The sequence below is a fragment of the Eretmochelys imbricata genome, chromosome 9, assembly GCF_965152235.1.
Source record: "Eretmochelys imbricata isolate rEreImb1 chromosome 9, rEreImb1.hap1, whole genome shotgun sequence".
Taxonomy (NCBI): Eukaryota; Metazoa; Chordata; order Testudines; family Cheloniidae; genus Eretmochelys; species Eretmochelys imbricata.
In genome coordinates, this window is record NC_135580.1 from 16,963,264 (window position 1) to 16,970,377 (window position 7,114).

The following is a 7,114-nucleotide window of genomic DNA, read 5'->3' on the forward strand; positions in this document are numbered from 1 at the left end:
GATTCATAACACAAACCATGAGCAAAAGACCCACCCCCAAGTAAGTTTGGCAATGTCCCTTTCCCCTAGAGTCTTAAGTCCGTCAACCCAACAGTCACCCCACCCACAGTTTCTGACCTTGGTCAGTGCAGCCCCCAGAGTTCAGGAGTTCATCTGTGGAGTTCATTTCCCAGCCTGGGTGGAAGTGGCGGGAGGTATGGGGGTGCATCTTCCATGCCCTGCTGCTCAGGTCAATGGCTGAGTGCCACGCCTCTCCATGGGTTCTGCTGCAGTCTTCACCGCCAGCTGCGCCTCTCCGCCAGCCATCCTGCTTGCCGCTCCTCTCTGCCAGCTGCTGTGCTATCCACTATGCTTGCCACCAGTCTCCGTGCTATCTGCTCCGCTCCATGTCCTGCTAGCCACTCACCGACTGGTCTTCAGGCCCCCCATATAACAGCACTCAGTGATTTCAACTCTTAGTAATTTTAGCTCTTTAGTGATTTCGGCTCATAATAGGGGAAGCCTCAGTGCTTGCACACCATTTTCCCCAAGTGAATTCAGTTCAGCAGCCTGTAACCAGACTTCTAATAGTATCAAAATTAGCTCTGATATTACACGGTGGGGCAAGGAGAGGGTGAAATTGGTGTTTAGCACCCCTACCACCACCCCTATAAATACCTGTCCCCAACCTCTTTCAATTCACTGGGTTTTGGAACCCATGTCCTTGCTTAGCGAGTGCTGCTTAGTTGAGGGCGAGTCCCTCTGTCATAAAATGCCAAGTACAGTTCTGCTGTCCTTGATTCACATAACCAGGATAGCAACCTTTATTACTCCTGCCCCAATAACAAAGAGACTGGGGATCCCACAGCAGCCAAAGTGACCATTTGGGCAGGCAGACCATCATGTTAAGCAGGGTGGGTGTGCCCATGCAAACAAGATCAGCCCCTGAAGTCCTTTTCCACAGCTCACCACCAGATGTCAGGGTAGAGCTCATTCTGACTCTGCTTACATAAATAAATTGCTGAAATCCCCTGATAGGTAAATAAACCTCTTCACCGCGGTTTCTTTTTCTCTGTATTCCTGAATTCACAAAACATACCAAATTACATAAGAAGTTTGTGAGGTGACATTTTCTTTTCATGAAGTGGTGTGGTTTTTCTTGTTGTCACCTGAAACATTGACTTATTTACATTGTGACATTTCCTGTTGCTTCCTATTACCAATCTCAAAACGTAACAAAGCAGTACACTGAAGAATGAGTTAGGGGAAAGGCACCTTCCAGCGTAACTGATCAATGGATATGCCACATGTATTTTCCATCTTATCATAACTTACTAGGTTCTTATGCAATATGACCCGTGTGCCACTGTGCTGAACTGTGACAACTGGAATGAGTGAGATTTTAGTTGTCTCATTGGAATGTGTTGCAAAATCCTCCCTCTCAGTAAGGAAGCACTTAAAACCTGCCTTAAAAAGAATCTCAAGTGAAGATGCCTCCTTCCAAGTGACTTGGCTGGACTGGTGTGTGCATGTGTGTGGACTGGTGTGTGAAGGAAGAGAACCAAGTTCATATTGCACTCTGTCTTACTATCATTGTCTATGACTCACTATCTTGATCTACTATCCCCATTTGATCAACTGTGCTCTCAAAATGGACAGACCGTGGGATGTTGCCCCATCCTAGGGAAATAAAATGCAGCATAGGTGAGAACCACTAGTTTCTTATGTTTGATTTTTTTTTAAGCATTTATTTATACTTAAAACAAAAATGATTTTCTTTCTTTGATTGGGTGGCTCTTTTGGATTTTTCTTTAGGGGGGTCCCTTGCATCTAATTGAGCTGTGGGGTGAGAGCTCAGGTCATTGAAGGACTGAAATCAAGGAATGTACCTAAGAAAGATGGCTTTGACCTAGAAAAATACAAAAATTAAATGTAGTTTTGTCTCTGGATAGTGGCTCATTACTCATCTCCTCCAGTCAGGCATTGATCCTGTATTGACAGAAATCTTGAGGATCACTTAGATTCTTACTGACCCATCTCCCTTTTAGATCTGAATGGATAACCTCTTGGAAAAGTTATCCTCTCTGCTCATTCATGCATGCATTGTGAGTTGAACTGGGTAGACTCAGGTCATTGTGAGAACTGGTTATCGCCACGTAGGCCATGTGCTTCCATAGAAGCCTCTGTTGATCTCATAAGGGTTCTGGGGTTCTCTTTAAAGCTTTTGAGTGTTATGTCTCAGGAACAATGTTATACAAATTGGATGTGGATTTTTTACGGGTCTCCTGAAATAGTGGAGGTGAATGGCTCTATCTCCCTAAACAGGGAAGCTACCAAGACATTTCCCCTACTTATAGGAGCCTATTTTAAAACCTGCTTCTTCTCAGTGCAGAATCAAGAGAAGATTCAGACCTTTCAATGTCCCTGTCTGTATAAGTGAAAATCCCAAATATTCTATTGGACATTTTGTTTTCCTCTCTCCTCTTTCTCCTGGTTCTCTAGATCTGTCTGATGTGGCATAGGTGACATCTCAAAGGGTTAATTTTTTCCAGGCTATGTCTTACACAGGCAGCTTGCAGAAGTGTGATATCTTCAGGGAAATCACAGCCAAAGCGTGTTCTGACAGTTTAATGCTTCTAGCTTGATACCCTGGCTCTGAGCTCTGGTAGGCAGCATTTCTGTGGAACCACACAGAAGTGCTGGGCTCCCTCTATCTAGCTCATAGGTGCCTCATCATAAGAATGAAGTAGGGCCCTACATGCTAGGAGAGGCTGCAGTCATTTGTGTAAAGGAAGATAATATAATATTGGGGACTGTGACATTCCCCTGGTGTTATCTGGACCAGTGATCTGCTAGGTCACTCCAATCCTTGACTCTGGGAGCCAGCCTTACCCTGTTCTGCTGTCAGAACCCCCACTCCTGGGCTGTTCACACACAGCCTCTGGCATGTAAGCTGCTCCCAGCTATTTGCAATTGAATTACACTAGCCAGTATCCCCGGTCCCAGAGACAACCCTAGGAAACTCCATTTTGCAGTGTCCAGTTATGCCCACTGGACGCTGCAAGCTTATATAAGTTTGTCACTTTAATAAAGAAATTGATATGTACCAGGCTTGTTATCCCAAGGGGAGTCTCTGGCACACTTCAAACCAAACACACTGCTTTCGGTAGAATAAACAAACAGATTTATTAACTACAAAGATGACTTTTAAGTGATTATAAGTCAAAGCACAATAAGTCAGATTTGGTCAAATGAAATAAAAGCAAAATGCATTCTAAGCTGATCTTAATACTTTCAGTGCCCTTACAAACTTAGATGCCTCTCACCATGGGCTGGCTCTTCAGCCAGGCTCCCCCCTTTGATCAGTGGTTCAGTCGCTTGGTGGTGGTGGTGTCTGCAGACACAGGTGGAAGAGAGAGAGCATGGCAAAATGTCTCTCCCTTTTATCATGTCCTTTCTTTCCTCTTGGCTTTGCCCCCCCCCCCTTTAAAGTCAGGTGAGCATTACCTCACTGCATCCCAAACTGCCCAAAGGAAGGGGGTGACTCCCTCGAAGGTCTAACAGAATCTTTTGTTGCTACCTGAGCCAGAGTCCATTGTTCCTGTGAGGCTGGGCTGGGTTTGTCCCATACATGCCCTGCCGAGGTGTGAACGGCCTCTCTGCTCTTGGAAAGTTTTTGCCTGGGCTTGCTTTAAGCCACGAGGATACATTTTCAGCCTCATAACTATATACACAAAATTATAACCTTACTATGACATTAATGTAATAATTACTATAACATCACTATAACAACCATGCTCAGTGCATTATGAGCCTTCCAAAGACACCCAACATGACAAACTTTGCATTGGATACCACATAATCATTTTATAAAGATGAACATGGGGGTGCAGGGTGTTCCCCCGAGGTAGAGAGCATCACAGGGGTATAGGGACACAGCTCCTGGACTAGAAGACTGACAGAGTTGGGAATCAAATAAGGATTTTCTGAGTGGGCACTAACTATATATAGCTGGCACTTATGTATTGCAGAGACAGACACAGGCACCAACTTTCGTTGGCACCAGTGGGTGCTCGTGCCGCCCCGGCCCCACCCTGACTCCGCCCCCTCACTGCCCCTATTGGACCCCTCCCTAAATCTGCACCCCAGCCCCACCTCTTCCCCAAGCACACCACGTTCCTCCTCCCCCTCCCTCCCTCCCTCCCAGTGCTTGCTGCGTGAAACAGCTGTTTCGAGGTGCAAGCACTGGGAGGGAAGGGGGAGAAACAGGACGTGGCGGCGCACTCAGGGGAGGAGGCGGAGTGGAAGCCGAAGTGAGCTGGGGTGGGGGGGCAGGTCAGAGAGCTGCGAGTGGGTGCAAGCACCCACCAATTTTTCCCTGTGAGTGCTCCAGCCCATGGAGTCAGCGCCTATGAAGGTCAGGTGCCTTAGAAATATCCATGAGACCTGTATAGGTATTTAGAAGGTGTGCATCACCATAGCTCATGGTATCTGAGTGCTATAAAACTTACATAAGAGACTTGGGTCCCAGTTTTTTCTCTGTGCTGAGTGTACGAATGGATTGGTGGCTGGGGGCGTGGGGAAGATGGCTTTAAGCCACTTTTTCATTCCATGTATTCTGGAGCTGTTTGGAAGTGCTATAGCCCAAGCATGGGTTACAGCAGCCTCAAGGCTGCTTCCACTTTGCTTCCCATGGCTCCCTATCCATCCCTTTCCCCTACAGTCAGTGTGGTAGGTGCTTGAAAGTTCGTTTATTGCTTGTTGTTTAATCTCCTCTGAATTAATATGGTAATTGCTATCACTCCAAATGCAGTCTCATGTCTGAGTGCTTAAAACAAACAAATAGATCACGTAGAATAAAATTTCTCAAAAATTAAATACCTTGCACTTGAGAAGAGAGGTCACTTTGGGCCCTACCCTGTGAAGTCCTGAGCTGAGCTCTGCCAGCCTCTTTTGATTGCAGTGAGAGCTGAGAGCCCTAAGTGCGGCACAGGATTGGCCCCTTCTTCACTATCTCTTCTTTAGCACCATGTTGATTTTAACTATGTAACAAAGCCCACAAGCTTTTTGTTAAGAATCTATCAGTAAGTTTTGTAAATAATGGGCTGGATTGAGCCTCCAGATTTAGGATGTTGGCATTTACACCTGCTTGCAACTGTGGAAACATTTTAGGGTGGTGGCTGTTATATTTGCTTAGGGATAGCGTAGGTGGGCAGGTGAGGGAAGTCACCCGGGGCTCTGGCATGCAGGAAGTGGTGCCAGGGGAGAGCAGCTTTAAATGTTGGCTGGAGCTTCATAGCAGATACCCTTCTAGCTGCAGAGTGGGGGATGGGCTGAATCAGTGCATCATCCAGGTACTGTTGCACTGGCTCAAGGCAGGGCCCTGATAGAGCCAGGGTTGGAGTTAGCATGCACAGCATGCTACTGGGAGCTCGCAGCCTGGGTTCTGCAATGAATCTGGTCCTAGTGTGTTTCATGTCACAGCTTCCTCAAATTTGTGCGGTTTAAAAACTGTCATTGTCCTGCAATGAGTGCAGAGAGCACAAAAGGCTGTTGCAAGGGAAGCTGTGGTTTGCTGGTTGATCAGCTTCCTGTTGACCAGTGTGTAGAAACAGACTTTACTTCCCCACCACTGCTGATTCCTTCCTTTTTCTTCCTCTCCCAGGAATGAACTAGAGATTATGCTGAGGAATGGACAGGGAACTCTACCTTCTGTCTTGGAAGCAGTAAAGGTTTTCTCTGTATTATTCATGCAGTCCTTTGAGTTTGTTTGCTTCCTTCTTCCCCACCCACTAAACAAACACTTCAGGGCCAACAAGCCTACAATAACAAACCAGCAGGTAGCCCCAGTGGAAGAAAAACACCCAGAAAAGAAACAGACTTAAGTCTATCCAGTGAGCCCCCTCCTCTGGAACAGTGACCCTCCTCCTCCATGTCTTCAATCCTTTAATCCTTCCACCAACAATGCTCTATATTGCAGACTCCAACTTTCCAGTAAAAGATGGTCTGATGAGATTCCATTTGCAGCTCATTGAGACTGTTCTGAAATTGCTTGGAAGGACTAGCACAGAAAAGCAGAATGGACTCCCTGCTTCCATGATCAGAGGTTTGTGTGCTGCATCTGCACCATCCCTAGCTCTGGCTGGTTCAGGCCAGGTTATTCTCATTAGGCACTGGGGTATATTGGAGGTAATGAATAGTTCCATGCAGTATGACCCTACATCTCCCTTAAACTTCCTAAAGAGCCCAGCTGCAGTGCCATGCTTTAGAAAGGTGCAAGCTGTTTTCTTCTCATAGCTGCCTCATCTTCTCCAATCTCCTCTTTTTGGAGTGTCTTGTGCTCAAGAGGCTAGTTGAAAACAGTTCTTGCACCCAGAAAAGAACAGTGAGTGCAGTTGTGACTGGCCTCTGCATAGGCTCACAGAGTCTTCTCCCCCCAGTTGGACATTTTATAATCTGACCGTCAGGGAGCAAGAGATGGTGATCAGAAGCATATCTAAGCTTCAAACTTCCAAAGGGATTAATAATGTAAGCATGTATGGGAGAAATGAAAGGACCTGAGAGTAGCAGGAACTTCTGTCAGGAGAATTGTATGAGAAACTAGTATGTTTAAAAAACAAAACAAAGTGGTTGGGCTGAGACAGTATGTGGTGATAAAGGTTTTAATGGATTAATGGAAACTTAATAAACTATTTATTTGACTGAGGAAAAAAAGAGCCATGTATTTATTCAAAATATTGTTACATCTAAGAAAAATACTGCACTACTGTTCCATTAAAGGGGTGTTTTCTGTTTCTTATAATCTGTCCCTTAAGGGATTCCTTATTGCTATTAATTAGGGCTCCTGATCAGACCTATTTCCTCCCATTTGTTCCTGGATTGTTTTTTCTTAAGTAGATACTTCAACAATTTCCTTTGTCAACTTTTAATTCAAAAAGCTTCTCTTAGTCGTAATCTATTTCCAGATACTCAGTTGAAGGCCAGTAAACCCTACTGTACGTCGGTGTATTCTTCTGCTGCATGTTGCAGCTCATCTTTCACACAGGTCACAAATGATATTAAATCCAGCCTTGAATCATGATCAGTATTTCATTTACTGAACTAGCAAGTTTCCTTAACATTTATAACTGCAGCA